Raw genomic sequence first — 22551 nt, forward strand, 5'->3', positions numbered from 1 at the left:
AATGCTCCATTTTACAAGCACTAAAATTTAATGGCTTCTTCCTCTGCTTTTGTTCCAGCTCTCTGTTAGGGTGATGACTGTCAGAAATACTGTCCAAATTTGTCCTGCAAGGTTACTTTATTCGACTACTGCTGTAAGGCGCTTCTGTTTCAAAAGAAAAAATATATATATATGTTACCCTTTTCTGCTATGAGACATCTGAGAATGCTTTGACACCATCTGCTAAGCATATTATCTGATCCTGCGTTACACTTTCAGGATGTCCCAATCCAGATTTGTTTGCCCCGGATGCTGATCCAAGTAATTCAAGATGGAGTATCAGCCTATAACAAGGTTAAATTTAATATTTCATATCTCCAAAAGCACATGGTTCAAGTTATTAAAATCCAAGCCAACCTTAGCTTATGCTGTTCAAATGTTTTATTTATTAGTTAGATTTAAAGGACAAATACATATTAGCATTTATTTTTGCTAATTTGCACATTTCTAAAAAAAAAATAAATAAATAAATAAATAGATAGATAAATAAATCTAAGGACTCCTCGACCATTTAAAACTACTTTAATGGTTTATTACTTTAGCTTGTCAGTGTTTATGTGGACAATATTTATTGCACTTTACTGCAGAGGTAACAAATTCATATTTAGGAAACTCAAAAGTTAAACTGAATCCATAAAGGAAAGTATGGCTTCCTTTTTTCTCAGTGACACATTACAAATACCCTGAGATCAGTGACCAATCAATACAAGAAGTAGTATTATATTGGTGACCCAGTACTTGCTGCAGTCAGGGATCACAGCCATCTGTAAATAGCTAAAATCCCCCAAAACTTGAGATCTGCCTATGGAGTTGAAGGCAGAAAGCTGCCTACAATTCTGTATTTTAATAGTTCAAACACAAAATATATCTTGATATGCATTAATAAGTGAAGTGGAAATCATTTTAGAACTCCCACAGAAGCTAGCATCCACGGTCATCCGCTCGTGGGAGTACAACCAATTAGTGCCAAGGAAAATAAAAGGTGTTTCTGGATTGGCTCCTCCCCAGTATTCAAGTAGCGTTGCACCTAATTGTTTTTGCTTCTTAGATAATTAGGTTTCTTTTGTTTTGCTATGGATTAGTGCATTAATAATGAGCTGATATTGAGTAAGACACAATATCTTATTCTACTCAATAGCTTGTCAGATATTATATCTAAAATATAGAAATGTCAGCTTGTCAGATTTTATATCGTTTTAACATATATCATAAAAAATAAAAGCTTCTTTTTTCTTTTTAATTGTAGCTTAACAGTCAATAAAAAGGTCGAACAGATGCTTCATAAGATATTAAAACCATTGAAAAGACATGGTTTATACACAAAACTAATTCATATGAAGAGACTATTAAATGCCACAAAATCTAAATGAACCCACTTAGATTTAGTTTGCTTAAAACGGTAATATGAGTGTTATTGAGAGGCATTACCGCTAATAAATCATCGAGGTAAGGAAAAACGTAATCAATTACTACAGACCAAATTGAAGAGTGCACACAAATAACATGGGAAATGTCGGACATGAACACATGGAACGCATTTTGCCACAAACCTGAGTTATTTAAAGGCATCGGCTTAAAGCTGTAAACTGGACGCCGTCTGAGCAATTTTCTTCTTGATGCGTCACTCAGACCAAAACACTAAAAAGCAGGCTGTGTGTTTGCTCCCTGAAAGTAGATGTTGGGAGGTTTTTGTTTGAACACATGCACATTTTTATTTAGTATTTAGTTGAAGTCAAGTAAAATCTGAGGAAACTCGTCCTACTTCTGACTAAAAGAAGTCAGATTTTAGTAAAGAGATGTACCCAGGAATATTTAACGTCTAAGTCACAGTAAATCTGATGTAGTTTGGCATATCTTAAACGGGAATTGATGGGTAGATCTTTCTTTATTTATATCCCACGGGGAAACTGATTGCACAGCAAGTCACAAAAAAAACAAGAAACACAACAATTAATATTTAGCTAGAGGGCATGGCACTAAATTCCCCTGCTTCAACCAATGGAGGTCAAAAACATTAAACCAAACATATAAAAAAACATATAGATGCTGATATGACTAAAAACACAAACAATAAATAAACCAGCAAATATATAACACTTAAAAACATTCAACTGATTTCATATGGGAGAACAACACACTACTTAAATCGTCACATAATTTCTATCAATTGTATGAAACTAACAGTAATTAGACCTGTGAATAAATTAATACTTATATCTGTTGCTCAGTTTATACCAATTGGGGGAAGCATGCTCTGCTTCTTAGCCTCCATTGTGAAATACATGGCCAAAGATTTGACCAATTACTGCAAAGTACTTCTGCTCCCAATTTATCCCTGCTCCTTCTCCCAGTCCGCTTTAATACCTGCAGACCTTCCTGTATTCCGAGGTCAGTGAGTGTGTGAGGTCAGGTACCAGTCCGTCAGTGTCGAGAGTTGGCCTGTTAAACCAATGCCATGTTTACCTCGCAGAGAAAAGCCTATTAATAAATCAGCTGCAGACAGCCTGGCAGAAGTGGCCTGTAAACTGGAAAAGAGGGAAGGATGAAAGCCTAAGCAGAGGGGGACAGTTGGACAGAGTAAAGAAAAAACATAGGTGCAAAAGAAAAAAAGAGAAATGAAGTGGTAAATAAATGGAAGGATGGAGTGACAGGAAACCAAGCATGGAAAAAAGGGGGTGTGTTTCCCCGTGTGTGAACCGTGGGCATCGGTTAATGCATGGATGGATGGAAGTTCTGCAAAGCTACAGCTGCCCTGTTCTTCCTAGAAAACGATCCGCAGGAGAAAGTGGCGGTGTGTGGTTCCAGCGTGTAGAGTCTCCTTAGCGCAAGCCATCAGGAAGCAAGCCCAAGAAATGTGTGCCTGTGCTAAAAAACCGTACATGTCTGCGTAATAACTATCAAATTGTGGAGTTATTTATAGTTTAATTAGCTCAGGAAATATCAGTGTGGAGTGGTGTGAGTATGCTACACACACATTCAGATGTCTGTTTTCAATCAGCATCAGTCCTAGATCTGTCACGGCTGACAGCTTCATGCTGGAAATACATACTGCTCTATTTACTCGGATGTTCAACGGACCCCCGCTGATCATGGGGGTTAGGAAACACAGCCGCCTGCCAATAACTAAAATACACTTGCAAAGGCAATTTATTGACAGTATTTCATAAGAGAAGGAGCCCATATACAATGAAACTCCCACCCTTAAAGGGACCATGAATACCTAAAATCCGTAAATACTTGAGACCCCATCTAAAACAGTGCCAGTTTTAACAGTTCAAACACTAAATATACCCTAAATACGCATTAATACACACAATGCAAACCATGTTAGCACTAGCGCAGGAGCTAAAATCTATGGTACATAAAAGACTATGGATTGGCTGCTTTGCAGACATATGGATGATAGTGTGTCAAGAAACATAGCGCTGAGGTATTTTCGCAGAAAAAAAAATTAAAGAGTTACGTTCCACAGAAATATCCATACTGAACCATGAATAAGTATGGTTCAGTATTCAGTATAGAGGGATTATAGGGGGATTTCTGGTTATTTCATTTTACATACTTATAAATTAGCAATTTTGTGCAAAACAAATAATATGGAGCTGTTTAATCCCATATTTCATAAAACAAGTTGGCCAGAGAAAAATAAAATACTAGTTTGCTTTTTAGATTCTTTCGCTGCTGCATTGTAAATTCTGATTTTAATAAAACTATACCAGGGTTCACCAATTGCAGTTTTCTGGCCAATCACCGATTTTTAAAAAGCCTGAAGTGACGATTTCAATTTTGACTGATACTGATTTTTTTGGTCTGAAAAGTCACTAAGATGGCAACAGTGGGGTAACTGTCGGTAACCGTGCATGTGCAGATGTGACCTGGTGGGTGGGCCAGTCAGTCAGTCAGCCCTCTCTCACAATGGCGCAAAAGGGAACAGTGGTGGATTGTCAGACCTCTGTGGAGGATAGGATTGGTGGAATAGATCAGCTTCACATTTAATCCCGACCCCAGTCTTTCTGCATGGAGTTTGCATGTTCTCCCTGTGCATGCATGGGTTTTCTCCGGGTACTCCGGTTTCCTCCCACAGTTCAAAAACATGACTGTCAGGTTAATTGGCCTCTCCAAATTGCCCCTAGGTGTGAGTGTGTGTGTGCATGGTTGTTTGTCCTGTGTGTCTCTGTGTTGCCCTGCGACAGACTGGCGACCTGTCCAGGGTGATCCCGCCTCTCGCCCGGAACGTTAGCTGGAGATGGGCACCGGCACCCCTCCCGACCCCACTAAGGGATAAGGGTGAAAAGAAAATGGATGGATGGATGGGCTGCGACTAACAATTATTTGAGTAGTTTATTGATTATTCTGAAGATTAATCTGATAACAATATGGTACATTCTAGTTTTTTATTTAACCACTTTTTAGACAATATTAGAAGCATAATACACAATGCAAAAAATGAACAAATAATTCAGTTCCTTTTTTAATTAAGAAAATAAATATTTTATTGCCTAAAATGCAACAACAGAAGTTCTTTAGTGAATCTGAACCAGGTGGAGCTAAAACAATACAACTTTAAGAGTTTAGTCAGAAACATATTTACACAAAAAAGTATTTGTGCAGTTTTTGACTTAATTACTGCTCTGAATGTGTTGTTTTTCTCAGTAGATAGCCTATTTAGACTGAGTACTCCAGTTAACGATTTCTCATTACCAAGTTAGTTGACGATTGTTGTAATAAAGAATTAATCACAATTAGTCAGATTAATCGTTTCAGCCCTAGTAAGCATGAAAGATTTTTAATACCTGACTGTATATTCTGCAGGAACCTGCACACAGCGCATCACACACCACAACTTAGCAGGAATGATAGGCTAACAGACAGACTGGTACCAGTAAGCTCCACCATGACTGCACTGCTGAAGCAACTAATAATAATAATAATAATAATCAATTTAATTTGTACCGCACTTTTCATTAGCAAAAATCTCAAAGTGCTGCACAGTGCAACTAAAATCATAGATAAAATTAACATCATAAAAATCATGTGGAGGCAGAATAGGCTTGCTTAAATGGAAAAGTCTTTAAGCATCTACTAACTGAGCAAAGATTAAAAAGCAGCAGTCCATTTTGTTCTGCACAAGTTCTATGGCGTTAATGCAAAGCATTAGAGCGTAATGTTTATTATAGTGAATCTGTATGACATCTGTGTTACTTAGGCCTGCCACAATAAGCAATACATTTATAAATTGCATGATAAGTTAAAACAAACTCAATAATTTCCATTTCCATGATTTATTGTTTTTCTCTCTTTCTACCAAAACTAGGCTTCGGTCTTGCCCTGGTTCTTTGGTCAACTAAAGTTTATTGATATTTGAGAATATGGTCTCAACACTACAATATTATTGAGTATCACAATAACTTCTAGTACAAATTATTGTCCAGAAAAATTTGTTATTGTGACCAGCCTGATGTTACTGCCGCTCCGGGATGTCGCATAATTAAGGCGGCGCCGGCAGAATGCAGCTCTGAGTCCGATGTTACCATTTCACTTGTTGTGAAAGAAAATCCCCGGTCCAGAGGTTGAACTCTAACAGGAAGCAATTTAACACATGTAACTTGTGTGCTAAAATGTAGTAATAGCCATATGTGTCTGTGCTACAGAAACAATTTGTGCAATCTGGCATTTCCCATCATGCAGTGAGAGTCATATTGTCATATTGTGTGCTCACAGGCCGATACATTCAAGTCTTGTATGGTTTTTGAAATGGTACAGCTTGACAACAAAAGACAGGAATAGGCCAGTTACTGGTATCAAACTATAACTGAGTTTTAAAAAATGTTACATTCTCAAAACCACAAACAATTTCCTGTCATACAATTTCTATGGTTTCAATTCCTTTTAATCAGATGCAAGAGAAATCGCCTGAGTGACGGCAGTTTCTCTGTCGCTTTGCTTTGAGTCAAAATTTAATAATAAGTTAATAGTGATTAGATTTGCAATTCTTTATGCAGTTTCACTGGCAAATTGTTGAAAAAAAAAACTTGATTCTCTTGCTTACAGGAAAGACAAATTCAGGTGTTTTGAAACATTTCCAGTTGCGAAAAGTACAGACGGTCATACTGTGGATCCATCATGGAGCCCCGCCCAGCTCTGCTTTTAATACCTACTCTGTGTCTTGGAGAGCAAAATATAACCAATAATGAGGTAGGGCTGTAGTGATACAATAATCTCACAATACAATACACAATATTCTGCTCATGATACGATATATATTGCGATATTCAGCAAACGATGCAATTCAATACACTTTTGCGATTTTCTGAAAGATTTTAGAGGGACAGAGTGATTTTGGTGACATTTTGTGACTGTTATAGAGTTGGACTGAATTAATTTTACTGAAAACTGATTAAAAGCACCAACTACACAATACCTGGCTCTGGTTGGACATGGACACAGACTTAAAGTCGACAGCTGGACAAAATGAATCAAAGAAGTGGTGAGAAAACATGTTTCTTTTAATTGAAACAGTACAAACTGTAGCTTACATGCATTTGTAAAGTAAATAAAGTGCACCAAGTACCCTGCTCTGAATAGTTTGATACTTTTTTAACCTTGACACTTAACATCTGAAGGAATCACTCTAAGCCTGATGACCTAATCACTCTCCCGGCGAAGCAAGCAGTGAGTGAGCAAGGTGACAGTTGGATGCTACGATACTTGTGGATGAATATCGATTTTTTTCTAGAAAAGAAAATATCGATATATATCGCAAAATTGATATTATTACACAGCCCTATAATGAGGTTAGTTTGAAAGTTTATTGAGTTATAAAGTAAGCAGATATAAAACAAAACCTCTGATAGTTAATTTTAGAGTTTATCTTTTCTTTTGTCATTTTGATTTTTTTTTCCAACTACCGTATTTTCCGCACTATAAGGCGCACCTAAAAACCTTCAATTTCCTCAAAAGACGACAGCGTGCCTTATAATCCAGTGTGCCTTATATATGGACCAATATTGAGCCACAACAGGTCTAGCAACTACGGTAAGCAGCCACCGACTTCATCTTCGCCCGTAGAAGAAGCGCGCGGTGCATGTTGGGAAAACTGTCAGAACGCTGGTTTGTAATCTATTACTAAAGTTTGACTGACCTATCTACCTACCGACCATCTAGAATCAGGTCGTCTGCAGGTCATTTAGCACCACGTTCTCCACGAACATGCTGTGCGCGAGGGAAGAAGGGCTACGTCCCGGCGCAGTCGCAGAAGTAGGCCTGTCGCGATAAATGATAAATCTATTAATTGCACAATAAATTAAACCTATCGACCTCATTTTAATTATCGGCTTTATCATCTCCCCCTGCCTTTTTTCTTTCTGTTGATGACTCTGAATGAAAAAAGGCTCAGCTCCGGTGCTCTCCACTGACCCTCCCTTCCTAATTTCCTCGGCGTAATGTCCAGCTCACACTACGAGTTGTCAGGCCATTTTCAAAACCTGAGAAACACATTAGCCGACAGAAATCCTAGGTATAACGGTTCAATCGGGTTCGATTGTGCCGTGTGGTGTACAGCCACATGGGCACAAAATAATGACTGCAAGTCCAGTTAACTAATTTCAAAATCAGACATTAACCACAGGCATTAATCGATGCTTTACTAGGATCTACCTGTGATGCATGTGGCTAGTGTCAGCGTAAAGTTCTGACAGAATGAAAATCATTATAACCTATTTATGTCACGTTAACGAAGAACAGCTGAAAAGTTACCGGATTTGGCTCCAACTCCTCTCTTTGTCATTTATATATTCTTTGCACGAAATGTTGAATAAATATTAATGTTGTTTGCACATATCATCTCCGACGTCCGCTGGACTTCGGGTTGCGCCATGTCAGCTGTTTGGGATTCCCCTCCGTAATTTCCCCTCAGAAAGCACGGAGGAGAATCTGCTCTTTCTGATTGGCTACGTGTCACATTCAACAGGCTGCTTTAAGCTCCCAGTCCGGGAAACCCCCTGATTTAGATCGGAGCGGCCACGACGATCTACCGTAACACACCACACACTGCAGGATGATCTGTTACGAAATCATCAGCGAGAATCTTAGATCGGCCAACGATCTAAGATTGTCATAAGGAAAAAATAGGAGCAAAAAATCGTGTAGTATCAACTACTGCATTAGGTAGTCGGATGTGTCCATTTAAATCTAGTGATTACTGAAGGGGAATATAGTATACAGACTTCATAATCTGCACTCTTTTGGTTGAATGCAATATTTATTTCCACTTTGGCTTTATGTTGTTTAGTTTTTATTCAAGTACGTTTTTTGTTAATGGAGACTGAGAATCCATTTTATTTTTGTTTTTGGTTGGTTTAGTTTATCAGTTCCAGTGTTATGTGTTCTTTTGAAAATAAAGTGCATCTATCTATGGCAGGAAATCACATGCATTATTAGTCATTTCCATTAAATCAGTGTCAAAAGGTTTTGAAACAATATTATCGTTTATCGCAATAATTCTTTAGACAATTAATCGTCCAGCAAAATTTGTTATCGTGACAGGCCTACACGGAAGGCTCTCCTCGCCGACCGGAGTCGGACTGTTTGTTGACATTCCCTGTAGTGCAGCTCTATCTAGTGGATGCATAACGCAGTAGCATCTATTCTATGCGCCGTATAATGTGGTGCGCCTTATATATGAAAAGAGTTTTAAAATAGGCCATTCATTGAAGGTGCGCCTTATAATCCGGTGCGCCTTACAGTGTGGAAAATACGGTTGTCACTGCACTCCTGAGGAAAACACCAGCAGCCACCCTCCACAAGTAAATCCCTAAATGTCTCACATTTGTTCCATTGCCAAGCACTTAATGAATTAGTGGTAGGACTAGATTAAAATTTTTAATTGAATTAATTGCAGGATCTATATTAAATTAATCACATTTTATTCAAACGCTGTATACCAACAAAATAAGTAATATTTTCAATTCAAAAACCCCTTTTGCTGCTAAATTACTGAGTAAAAAGGCAGGTGAACTTAACAAGCATAATTATTATCGGGGCCTGCCATAGCAATGCATAGGGAGAGCAGTAGCTGACTCAAAAGTGGTATCAAAACGTTCAGCTTGATCCCGAAAAGGCAGCCATTACTTTTAGTGGGATTATGAGCTGAAATGACGACATAAATTGATAAAAATAAGCAAAAATCGAGGCTGAGTGTCTCACAGAATCTGTAATATTTCTCTCTGAAACACACACACAGGACTGTGGATTTCTGACTCCAAAACTCTTTTTAACTCCTCCTCACAGGCACAAATATCACCCTATTGGTCTAAAAGTCGGTCATGACATAGATACATATGCCTGCTCCCGTAAAATGTTTTAAAAAATTTGCTAGGGCTTATGGTTTTTTGTCAGGGTCCTTGAGACCGACGCTGGGTGTCTCACAAGTATAGAAACTCTGTCTCCAGCAGACAGAGAGAGCCAGCCGAGGTGCACATAATTAATTACCATAGCAACGGCAACGGGTCCCAGCCAGAGGCAGTTGGTAGTCTCACACAGACATAATATAAGAGTAGAGCATTGGCTGCTCCGGCACAGGAAATACAGCGGCCATCAGGTCGTCCCTCCTACGTTGCTCAACCAAAACAACAGAAGATGCCTCAGCACTGAGGGATATTGTTGTTCGGATCGATGGACTATTGATGTGAGGGCTCCACAAACAACATTGCACAAGTAAGATGGACATATTATTGTGTATATTTTGTGATTAGAATATTACTTTACTGTATTTATGTCCACCGGGAGATACCAGGTAATATTAGCTATAGTGCTTGGTGTAATACCGGGGTTCAGCTCCGCTATGACGGCCAACTGAGATTCCGTAAATCTTAAAAAATTTATTATTCTCTAACATTGACCTAGATTATCTGACACAAGAGCCTACATTAGAAATGAAACAATGTAACATATATTATAAAACTTCTATTATGTGTTATAACATTCACCAGCAAAGTTTAAACAGGTGGTAAAGACTGTTATTTATATGTAATTCTTTCACTCTGTTAAAAGTAAGATACATTCCAAATCTTCCGTTTTTGTTTTGAAGGTTTCCTAAAGACACGATCTGAGGAAGAAGAGGGAAATTACTTTAAAGAGAGACGGATGAATCCCACATCGGATTTTGGACTCAATCTCAGCTGCTGAATCACTCTGAAGCTAGAACTCGTCGGCTGACAAACATATATATATATTAGAGGTGTGCCGATCGGATTCAGGAAGAGCAGTGTGGTTTTTGTCCTGGTCGTGGAACACTGGACCAGCTCTACACCCTCAGCAGGGTCCTGGAGGGTGCATGGGAGTTCGCCCAACCAGTCTACATGTGTTTTGTGGACTTGGAGAAGGCGTTCGACCGTGTCCCTCAGGAGGCCCTGTGGGGGTTACTCCGGGAGTATGGGGTACCGGGCCCTTTGATACGGGCTGTCAGGTCCCTGTATGACCGGTGTCAGAGTCTGGTCCGCATTGCCGGCAGTAAGTCGGGCTCGTTTCCGGTGAGAGTTGGACTCCGCCAAGGCTGCCCTTTGTCACCGATTCTGTTCATTACTTTTATGGACAGAATTTCTAGGCGCAGCCGAGGTGTTGAGGGGATCCGTTTTGGTGGCCTTGGGATCGCATCTCTGCTTTTTGCAGATGATGTGGTTCTGTTGGCTTCATCGGAACGTGATCTGCAGCTCTCACTGGAGCGGTTCGCAGCCGAGTGTGAAGCGGCCGGGATGAGGCTCAGTGCCTCCAAATCCGAGGCCATGGTCTTGAGCCGGAAAAGGGTAGAGTGCCTTCTCCGGGTCAGGGGGGTCGTCCTGCCTCAAGTGGAGGAGTTTAAGTATCTGGGGACCTTGTTCACGAATGAGGGAAGAAGGGAGCGGGACATCGACAGGCTGATTGGGGCAGCGTCTACTGTGAAGCGGGCGCTGTACCGGTCCGTCGTGGTGAAGAGAGAGCTGAGCCAAAAAGCGAAGCTCTCGATTTACAGGTCGATCTACGTTCCCACCCTCATCTATGGTCATGAGCTTTGGGTCATGACCGAAAGAACGAGATCACGGGTACAAGCGGCCGAAATGGGTTTCCTCCACAGGGTGGCTGGGCTCTCCCTTAGAGATAGGGTGAGAAGCTCGGTCATCCGGGAGGGACTCAGAGTAGAGCCGCTGCTCCTCCACGTCGAGAGGAGCCAGTTGAGGTGGCTCGGGCATCTGGTAAGGATGCCTCCTGGACGCCTCCCTGGTGAGGTGTTCCGGGCACGTCCCACCGGGAGGAGGCCTCGGGGAAGACCCAGGACACGCTGGAGGGATTACGTCTTTCGGCTGGCCTGGGAACGCCTTGGGATTCCCCCGGAAGAGCTGGAAGAAGTGGCTGGGGAGAGGGAAGTCTGGGCCTCCCTTCTGAAGCTGCTGCCCCCGCGACCCGACCCCGGATAAGCGGAAGAAAATGGATGGATGGATGGATGGATGGATGGATGGATGGATGGATGGATGGATGGATGGATGGATGGTGTGCCGATCGATCGGCCACCGATCATAATCGGCCAATTTCCGTGAAAAAGTATGATCGGTGATCGCCGATCACGGTCTCTTGTTGCCGATCACACAAACCAATCACCTGCATCTCATTTTGCAGCCTGCCTGTGCAGCTAGTCTCCTCTTTCCTTCACACTACGCAAACGCGCAGCAACAAATCCTAAGCGATGTCGTGTGAAACTATAACACACTAAGTGAATGGGGAAGTTTGCGTGTTGCGGCGGAAAATTGAAGCAGTCAAACTACATCTACATGACGAATCTAATATGGCATAAAAACAACGCCATACTTGACGGAGTTTTTCTACATCGAGGCTCACTGCAGTAAAAAAGACATATGGAGCGATCACATAGCAGGTAAAGCAGCGCACAGCTACAAACACTCACCCAGATTAGCATGACGGTCAGAAAGCTAAACAAATAACCCACAAAATTATTTAAGTCTTCGAGCTGCGGTGTAAGACTGCTGGTTCTGCTCTCGCTGTTGAACCGCCGCTACGCACTACAGGTGAATATTTGACAGACAAAGCTCCGCTTCTGCTCCACCTGGTAGTGACTCTCACACCGAACCTCTGCTTAAAGCTGCAGTGTCTAACTTAAAAAACTAAATTTTACATACGTATTAAAACTTTTGCTGCCCTAACATGAGACAGGTAATCTCTGAAAAAAATAATCGATCTCTTCTCTGTTCTGCATAATTACTCCGCTCAGTCAGAAACAGCCAATCAGAACTAGTAGTAATCATCTAGCCGCCATGCTATCAGGAAGTTTTCATGCAGTAACTCAGGATTGTTTATTATAATGGATCCTGTATTTGCCTTTGAATGTTAAGTTTTATACTTGAATTTGTTGGCAATGTTGAGAGGTTTTAGTTTTGACTCTGCATTATTTAACCACTTCAGAGCTTCCATATGTTTTCAGTCTGTTAAAGATAGTATTACAGATGGCAGTACAATTTGTGCAATGCTTGTTTTGTTTTTTTCTTGGTAAAAGTTATTAAAGACAAGTTTTTGTCTAAATTAAGGTGAATTTATGGTTCCTTTTTCCATATAATGTAACCGGTAGTGCTTATGATAAAAAAAAACAATAATTATGTGATCGGTATCGGTGATCAGCCCTCATGGGTGATCGGAATCGGCAAGAAAAAACCTGATCGGCACATCACACACATATATATATTGTATATATGTGTGTGTATATATATATATATATATACATACATATAAACATGTACCCAATATATAATTCAGTATTAATCATTATTTATTTGTGTCATTATTAATCATTATTTATTTATGTTTGTATAGTTATGTATTGATATTACTAAATAATTTATTAAATAAATTATGAACGGCTGTGTGCTTTGTAATATGTTCATCATACATCAATATCAGAATATTCCATTCCCATTCTACGGTTATAGCCACTAAGCATATTTAAATATGCTGAACTATGTATTAAAAAAATATTTAAAAATACAATTGTTTATAAATGTAGCTTTGATAGATGTTTGTATAAGGTTTCCAGTAACAAAAAAGGGTGTTATGATCGATTAAATGTGCGGATACATCATTGTGCCTGCTAAACACACAACCTGAGTGAAATGGTGGACCGCTCCAAGATGGCCGCCCTAAATCTCGTCAGCGACAATAGGTGAGAGCGGTCCATGAGGGGTCTACTCTTATATTATGTCTATGGTCTCACAAACAGTCGCAGAGAGAGGTCTCACAATGCATTGTGGGAAGAATACATATTTCCTGTGACTATTCATATTTTTGTTTAGATAAAATTATTATTTCTCTGAATTTTTGAGTGTGAATTAAAATCCTTAGTATGAAGGCTGACAAATTTCGAGAAATAAATAATTACCGACTGCCTTTGTTTTTATTTTTATTTTGGACCACGAGTGAGAACCACATGTGCGAAGGTAATAGTCAGTCTCATACTGAATCTCATTAAACATAGGGTTCAGCCATTGTACTGTTGCAGTCAATCAGATCAGCCATAAAAATATGTCATTGAAGCTCTTCAGTCATTGGACATTGTTGGTGAAACAAATAAAGCTTCTTAATAATGTATGTTGATGCTCCCTATCAATTTCAGGTGAAAAGAGCAGTCCAGTTGTACAAAGTATAGCTAAAATGTTTGGTTCAAGCTGACCAAACACACTATGGGGCCAAAGTGTGGCCCCGTAGTGCGTTACGGGGCCAAAATTTCTAGTTTTTAATCTGTTATTTAGGTTGCAGTTTTCCAGTCTTTCAGGAAGCCCTGATCATTCATGGAACTTCTTTAGAAAAGTGGACTATGGACGCTGACATTAGTGTTGCAACGTTTAGCACTGAGTTGCTGTTTTAGGCTTGAGACCTTTCTGGCCTGTGGTTTTGGGACTAATTTCTTATAATTCACACTGAAATCATTTTCAGATTCTTATCAAGAACATCCTACTGCATGTCTTCATTTCTTATTCTTCCTTCAAAGTCTGACAGTACCATATGCTATAAGACACCCACACAATGATGTTCCCACCCAAAACCACTGTGCCAAACTTTAAGTTTGCCATAGTGGTTTTGGGTTTAAGTTGGGCTTAACTTTACTGTGTACAATATTTCTCTTCTCAGCTGCTCTGTTCATTGAAATGTAACAGATGATTTAGAATTACTCAGCTAATAACTTGGCTGTCCCATTAGCAAGCTGTATGTTTCAACTCAGCCACTGGTAACTCAAATTAGGAGCTTGTTGCCAACTAGTTTCAAAACCCTGTTAGGCTTACAAAGAAAGATGGGTTGTGCTTCTCCCTTATCCAAGCTACCAACGTTTTTTGTGATGAGAAACATTTACAACATATTTTCTCATTTAACAGCTCACTGATCTTCATTTCCACAAAAATGGAAGCACAGGGTCACCATCCCAAAATAGATGGGAACCACAAAAACTAAATGGAGCAAAAACGTTTTTTTTGTTGTTTTTTTAAAATATGGTACACAGACATAGAATCTACTAAGAATTTATTAAATCTAAAACAATTGAGAGTGGACCCCTGGTATACACAGGGGTTAGCCACCGCAAGAATCTGCCAATAGCTAAACTCCACGAATACTTCAGACCCTCTTTGTAACTGAATAATGTAATATATTAAACACTCTTCATATGCATTAATTTTTACAGTGGAAACCGTCTTAGTGCCACTGTAAAAGCTGACATTCACTTTCTTATTCATCTCCATTCTTGGAGCATACAGCCAATCAGCAACAAAGAAAATACAAGGCGCTCTGGGTAATGCAAACACTGGCCAATAGAACATCAAGCAGCATTACACCTAGGTCAAAGCTTTCCAATCTGCATTTTATTTTGAATATTTTAGATCTGCTCTAAAAAAAATTTAACATTTAAAAAACAATGGTAAATGGGCAATTTTCCATGAATAACCGAGTCACGTTGCACAGAAAAATCTGCAAATAGCTAAATCCACAAATGCTGAAGTTTTATCCATCGATCGATCGATTGATGGATAAAACTTTATTAATCCCAGGGAAATTGTAGTTCAGTCTCCCACACAGCACCAACACATTAAACAAAATATCAATACTTAATTTTTTTTACATTAACAGCCCGTTCCTATAGTCCCTCTATTTCTATTGTACATTCCTTGTGGGTGCTGACCACAGTATCAGACGTGATGTTATTCATCCTGACGAACTGTGGTCTGTTGGTAAGGTAGTTGCAAATTCAGGTGACCAGGCAGGAGTCCACTTTCATTCTAGTAAGTTTTTCCAGGAGTGCAGGGGGCTGGATCGTATTAAAGGCACTTGAAAAATCCAAGAAGATGATCCTGACTTTGCCACTTCCCATGTCCAGGTGCGAGTGGGCTCGATGTAGGAAGTGGATAATGGCATCCTCCACTCCAACCTCTGCCCTGTAGGCAAACTGCAGGAGGTCTTCAGCATCCTGTATCTGCATTCTGAGGTGGTTGAGGAAGAGCCTCTCCGGAGTCTTCATCAGATGCGATGTCAGTGCCACCGGTTTGAAGTCATTCAGCTGGACCTGCTCTTCTTAGGGACAGGAATGATGCAGGATGTCTTCCAGAGCATGGGCACGCTCCCAATTTGCAGGCTAAGGTTGAAGATTCTTTGTAATGGCTCCCCGAGCTCAGTAGCACAGATCTTGAGAATCCGAGGGGATATTCTGTCGGGTCCTGCAGCTTTTCGTGGTCGAAGCGTCCTCAGTTCTGCCTCACCAGGCGTAAAGTGTGGGAAAGAAAGGAGAGGGGCTACTAGGCTGCCTTGGAGAAGGAGGTTGGTTCAGAGGGCTGGTATAGGATAGATGTGAGGCGAGGATGCCATAATGGTGGAATGACTGCACCTGCTGGCCACAAGGAGGATGTACTGGGGGAGAGCACTGGGGCAGAGCAGATGTAGTAATGGTGGCGGGTGAAGCATAATGGCTAAATCTATTGAAAAAGTTATTCAGTTCATTAGCTCTCCATTTACTTCCTCCCTCTGTGGTAGTCGGAGCTTTGTGCCCTGTAATGGTTCTGAAACCATCCCAGACATCACTTAAGCAGTTTTTCCTCATCTTCTGCTCCACCTTCCTCCTGTAGCAGTCCTTTGCCTTCCTCAGACAATGTTTCACCTCCCTTTATGCTGCCTTTATCTTCTCCTTATCCTAGTCCTGAAAGCTGCCTTCTTCTGGTTGAGGACAGCATTGAGTCCTTGTGCCACCCATGGTTTATTATTTGGGTAGCATTAGACAGTTTTGGGGCGGGGGGGGCACCATATCTACACAGAAATTAAGGTAATCTGTGAGACAGCAAGTCTCCCCCTCTAGATCCTCACCATGAGCTCCCAGCAGCACATCCCAGTTTGTGATGTTGAAACAGTCTCTCAGGGCCTCCTCTGCTTCAGGAGTCCATCTTCTGATGGAGCGAGTGGAGACACCCTGACTTTGGACCAGGGGGGTGTACTGGGGCTGTATGTACACCAGGTTGTGGTCTGATTTGACCAATGGGGGAAGGCCAACAGCCTTATAGCCATCTTTTACATTGGTGTACAGTAAATCAATTATCCTGTTTTTCCTGGTGGGACAATTGACAACCTGGTGAGAGTGGAATCCAAGGTGACATGATTAAAATCTCCAGATATTATTATGAGGGCTTCAGGATGTTGCAACTGAAGTTGTGTTGTGACAATGTGTATATTTTGACAGACAGCAGCTGGCTCCGCCCTTGGTGGGATGTAAACACAGATGGAGATCACGTGACTGAACTCTCGGGGAAGGTAGTAGGGACACAGGCTGACAGCCAACAGTTTTAGATCAAGGCAACGCGGCTCTACCTTGACAGTGACATGGCCGGGGTTACACCAACGGTTGTTAACGTAGATGATCAAACCGCCACCTCTGCTTTTTCCACATGCCTTCAGATCCCCATCAGCTCTGATTGTTGTAAATTTGTGCAGAGCAACGGTAGCATACGGTATGCTGTCAGTTAGCCATGTCTCCGTCAAGATGAACAAGCTGCACTCACGATATGTCCGCTGATTCTCCAACGCGGACATCTCATCCATCTTATTGTGTAGTGAGTTGAAGTTCTCTATGGTCATGGAGAACTTCAACCATGACCATGGCTAGGCCTGTTCGATTATCGGCAGGCCTAGCCTTTAGCTTAGCACTTAGCACTATTTGTGTTTGTGGGGTGATGATTGCTGTGTCATTCAGTCACTAATACTAATATCAATACTAAAATCGGCCCCTGCTGATGTTGGTGCCGATATAAAGTGCATCCTTAAATAGCACCACAAAATAAAGTGATATTTCTTATCAGCCACCCCTGAGGTCAGTATGCCTTATTTAATTCAGTTAATTTTGCTTTTGAAAAGTTTTCACACTTGCATAAAAACATATCTAGACTTCGGTTCATACAAGATTCTCAATCATCTTGGGATCACTTTGGTTTCACAATGTTTGCACAAAAAAATAAAAGCAATAATTACAGTAATTATTAGTTTTACAGTAACTAATTCAGTAGTTCTCATTTCTGGTCCTCAGTGCTTGCATTCCTTTTTCTTTTTTTCCCCATGTGTCTCTTCTCCAGAACACCAGATTCAGATGACTGCATTGGTTCCTCAGCATGCTAGCGGTTTCTAAGTGTGTGTTCAGTAAAGCAGAGAAACACATAAAACACACAAGACAGGTGGTCCTGTGGTACAGCACTGAAAACCATTGATCTAATTGTAACTTGAAAACTTAAAAACAATTATTCCAACTTTGCCTTAAAAGAAAAAAACTAAACAAAAAAACTAATGGTTCCCACGTTGAGAATAATATTACATAAGTTGCCCCCATGTTTGGATATGGACAGAAAAGCTGCTGATAGCTCTGCTAACTATAACTTTTAAATCATGAAACTTAATAAAGGGCAATGCACCATTAGTTACCACACCATGACTGTTTGTGTTTTTAGCAGCTGGAAATATTTCCAAACAGCTGATTTATCTTTCATGGAACTAAAGGGAATATTTTAGAAACCTTCCTTCAGCCAGCTGACAGCCAGTTCACAGCAACTGCAGTACCTTATGCACCATAAGGTTTGAGAAAAGACTAGTCGCTAACCATGTTTCCATCAACGTTTCTTATGTGCATTTTGAAGTATCACATTAGACAAGGTTGACAGAAAAAATTCAACATAACTTCCTCAATTTTACAAAAGACTTTTCACGCTCGCTTGAGATGGTTGAGCCTTGAGGAGATTTTAATATTACATTCAAGAAAGCTTCAAAGATCAAATTCATGCTTCAAAAACACATTTATTCTGCAGTTTTCACATACTTTGCCACAAATTCAACAAGCTGGTATTTAATTTTCTGTCTTGTTTTCATCTTTTCAGACCTTCAGTTCTTTCGCTATCCATGGTCTGACATATGGCATTTCCCAGTTGCTAGTGATAGAATGGGTTGTGATTGTTGTGTAGCTAAACATACCCTTAGACATCCGTCCAGTGGTTGTTATAGCAATGCTTTCTGCCTCTTTCTGGAATACTTACACATTTTTTGTGCCTTGTTTGTCACTCTGTTACACTGATAGTTCCAACTATGAACTCAAAATTCTGCCAAACAAATTTGATTTAAGTGTAGTAGGGCCATCTTCTATTAGCAACTTCTTCAGGCAAAGGCATTGTGACCGCATCTGCCAAGTGTTCACCAGATAGCCTGTACCTCAACGAGAAGTATTGTGATGGTTTAATATTGTGAGATCCCGTATGACGAGACCTTGTTGCAGGCCTACTACAAACACATTTCTTGTTGCCTCCTTGTCCAACAGCACTGAACATTCATACACAAATCCCTCCCATCTGTATAAGAGTATGCAAATAAAAAAAAGTACAAAACCCTGCATGTGTTACTTGTGCAGGAATGGCCCATATTCTATGGCACTTCTCCTGCTCTCAGCTTGCCGCTGTCTGCAGAAAATAACAAATAGTCTGAGCTTCTTCAGTGAGCAACATCCATTCTGGCATGAACCCAGTGTCCCTTGCTCCCTCACTCTGCCTTGCCTTCCCCTGCACACCCCAGCCCCATCCCTTCCATTCCCTCTATAAGGTGAAGAAGTACAAAGAAAGGGATCAGAGCTTTTCCGATTCTTCCCTGGTTATTAACCACCATTTGCTCCCTGGAAGGGCAGTCCCTCCCATTAACCCAACTGATGCTCTTTTCTCATGGAAATCAGCCTGCTGTTGCAGCCACCGCCATCGTTGCTGCTGCCGCCGCCGAAACCGCTGCAGCCTGCAGAGGTGCAAGGAATTGTGGGGGGGATTTGATGAGAAGAAGACCTCCCCCAGACTCTGAAACTGCTCTCTTAGTCGCTCTCTCTCTCATACGCATACATACGCATACATACTGGGCATACTGGGAAAAGAAAAATGCACATATCTCCCCAACAGAACTATGTGGTGTGCGTGTGCATGCTAACACAGAGGCAAACGTGAAACGTGCTGACTCCCAACCACAGGGGCATGGAAGTAATGTATAACAAGCCATGAAGTTAATGAGAAGAAGCTGACTCCACGCAGGCAGGAATACAAGATTTGGGAGAGCAGAAAAAAAATGGATATCATCCGGCATTTTATGACGACACGGAAAACATCGAAGGAGATGAAGACCCGCTTTATCCTTTTAATCCTCAGAGCAAACCCACCCACAAGACACGTCTGGAGATTAGGACTTCCAAGGGGACGGTCGAGATAGTTTTCACCTATTAAATTCACAAAGTCACACTTAAACTTTTAAAACACACACACAAAACCACATCCATCTGTCGGCGCCTCGGAAACCACCACAACAACAAGTGCTACCTCACAAAACGCGCCAAAACGCTCGAAGAAAAGAAGTCTCCAAAATCCCTGCGGGGCATATCCATCACCAACGTTTTGGTGGTTGTGGTGAGAGAGGGGCAAACGTCAACACATGGGTCTCAACTTGCACCGAAACCAGCAGAAACAAAGCCATTGTCTCGTGACAAACTCACTTCCATTTCCTTATTATGTAGCCAGAGGCTTTGATGGTAGGCTGAGAGCTGCAGGGAGGAAGAGAGGATGAGTTGGATTTTAAATTATATTCCGATCTGAAAATGTACCTTAAATGGTGGCACTAAATGTTTCTCTTATTGGAGACTCCTTTAAGGATCATACTGCTGATTTTTGAAAACACCAAATGCAAAAACCACTGCATCCACCTTGCAACTTGTTACTCAATCATCTGTCAAAGTAATTCAATACAGTTTGATACCATCAGTTGATGGATTCCCAACCTGCTGGTTCCAGTTTTTACAAGGGATGCGCTGATCCACTTTTTTCATTTCCAACACGGATGTAAATATCAGAGGTTTAGTATCGGCCAATACCGATCCAATACAGAAAAACAGTGCTGAATTGGCCTTAAAAGTTATTAGTTTTTTTAAACACAGTCATAAATGTACTGAATTACAAATTTCTTTCAGAACTCTGCACCAGTGCAGCTCACTTGCATACACCAACAGAAACACAAGCTTGGTCAAACATGCAAAAAAACACAACTTTAATTTGTTCAGTCAGTGCCATTAGGAGTACAACGGCCAATGTAAATAACAGAAAAATGTAAACTGGCAAAAACCATAGATTGACAATCTTGGTCAAACGTGTAAAAAAAAATAGACTGCAACAAACCTTTCAAGTGGTTCAGAAAGTGCAATAAAAAAAATTACATAAACAAAACGACAGAAACAAGAAATAAAATGAATTCTCTGAAGTTTCCGTAAACAAAGCTGTCCTTCAAAAAAGGTCAAAAGACTGAAGACTTTTGGTAAAAAGAGAGAAAAGAGAAAAACAATAAATCATGCAAAAGGAAATGATTGAGCTTTTTAATTTATCGATTAATTTATTTATTGCTTATTGTACTTTTTTTGCCATTTTATTCAACTCAAAAAAAAGGAAAATCAAAGTAAACACTGTTGATAAATGAGTTTATAGCTAAAGATGGTAAAAGTTCTTTGTTTTGATATAATTAATAAATTTTAGAAAATAAAAAAATTAAGTCTGATCACTAGTGTCTGGCCAAACGATCACCAAATGAAAACCTATCCGATTCTGATTTCTGGCCCAGCCACAGCAGAATCTCTAAATGCTAAGGTGTGAAAAACTTTAACACAGTTAAAGTGTCTTTCCATAAAATTTTCATTGTTGCACTTCATTTCTTTATTTTAAATATTAAATAAATACATAAATCACCATCAGGTGAATAACTTTTAAATTAATACTTTAAAAAAAAAAGAAAAAGTGCATTCTTCCCCATTAAAAATAAAGCATATACCATGTACACATTTTATTTGTTTTAAACTATTGTGCTTCAGAAAATAAAATACTTTCCAACTAGGCAATAACTATCCAAATCTTAATTCATAATCAAATTAATATATTTAGTTTGTGTTTTGCAACACAAATATTAAGTATGACCTCTCAAGTTGAATCAAAGCATCACTTTTAAAGCAGATCTAAAGTTTTTGTAGATTTTTTTTTTTTTTTTACGATTATACATGATCAAATGAGAAATGTATAAAGCAACAGAGTGTTAAAACAATCCACGTTTGGGTGTGTGAGGGGCAGGTCTGTTTTCCTGTACAATCCCAGGATGTGTGAATGCAGCTGATGTCATGAAAACACCATAACCCAAAGTTCAGAGCGAGTTCATGCTGTTTGGCTCGATGAGGAAAACGAACAACAGTAATCTTCTAATGAACTACAGAAAACATCCTAGCAGCAAAACTGGGGAGGGGGGGAAAACTCGCAGAGAGGAACAGCGCAGCGCAGAACAGCAGCTTCTTTAAACTTCAACTCTTTCTGCTCGTTTTCACACTTAAGTGGCAACAAAGCCTGAGGCAAAAGCAGCTATCAGTAACAAGTGCACAAGCTGGGTCCACACATTATGAACCCAACAACCCCTTCCTCCCCCCACCCCCTCTTTTTTTTTTTTTAGAAGGCTCCTGCTTGTTGTTTACTCTCTTGCAAGGCGAAAGATTCTTTTCGAAAAATCCGATCAGGAGGCACAAACCACAGCGAACGGTTTGTTTCGGAGACAATAACATTAATATTAAATGTGAAAATAACAAAGAATGCATGTTGCGGGCCGCTTGAGTCAGAGTGCAACTTTCAGCCAAGTTTTCTCCTCTGGACTAAAGCAACACAAACAACAGGACGTTCAGTCCGCCCCCCTCCTCCTGTCCTCTGCAGCGCCAGGCATGCCACACTTCAGAATTATTCCCAAACTGGTTCCGACTCACCGAAATCACCCCAAAAAAATTTAAAAAATTTTTTTAAAAACTCAACGAAACGTGCAACTGCACCGTAGTTTCATGGAACACAATCAGCGTCAGAGTTTATCAAACTCGGCAGACTGATTTTAGGCTGCCAAAAAAAAAACTGCGAAACGAGTGTTTAGGGA

General features: G+C 40.3%; 1 protein-coding gene across 2 annotated transcripts in view; it reads right to left on the bottom strand.

Moving 5' to 3' along the window:
* The window catches only part of plagl2 (pleiomorphic adenoma gene-like 2), a 59609-nt gene that overhangs the window by 35860 nt on the left and 1198 nt on the right, over positions 1 to 22551 (bottom strand). The gene's annotated exons all lie outside the window — the stretch shown is intronic.

Source organism: Poecilia reticulata, chromosome 7 (genome assembly GCF_904066995.2).
Source record: "Poecilia reticulata chromosome 7, P_reticulata-male-v2, whole genome shotgun sequence".
Lineage (NCBI taxonomy): Eukaryota > Metazoa > Chordata > Actinopteri > Cyprinodontiformes > Poeciliidae > Poecilia > Poecilia reticulata.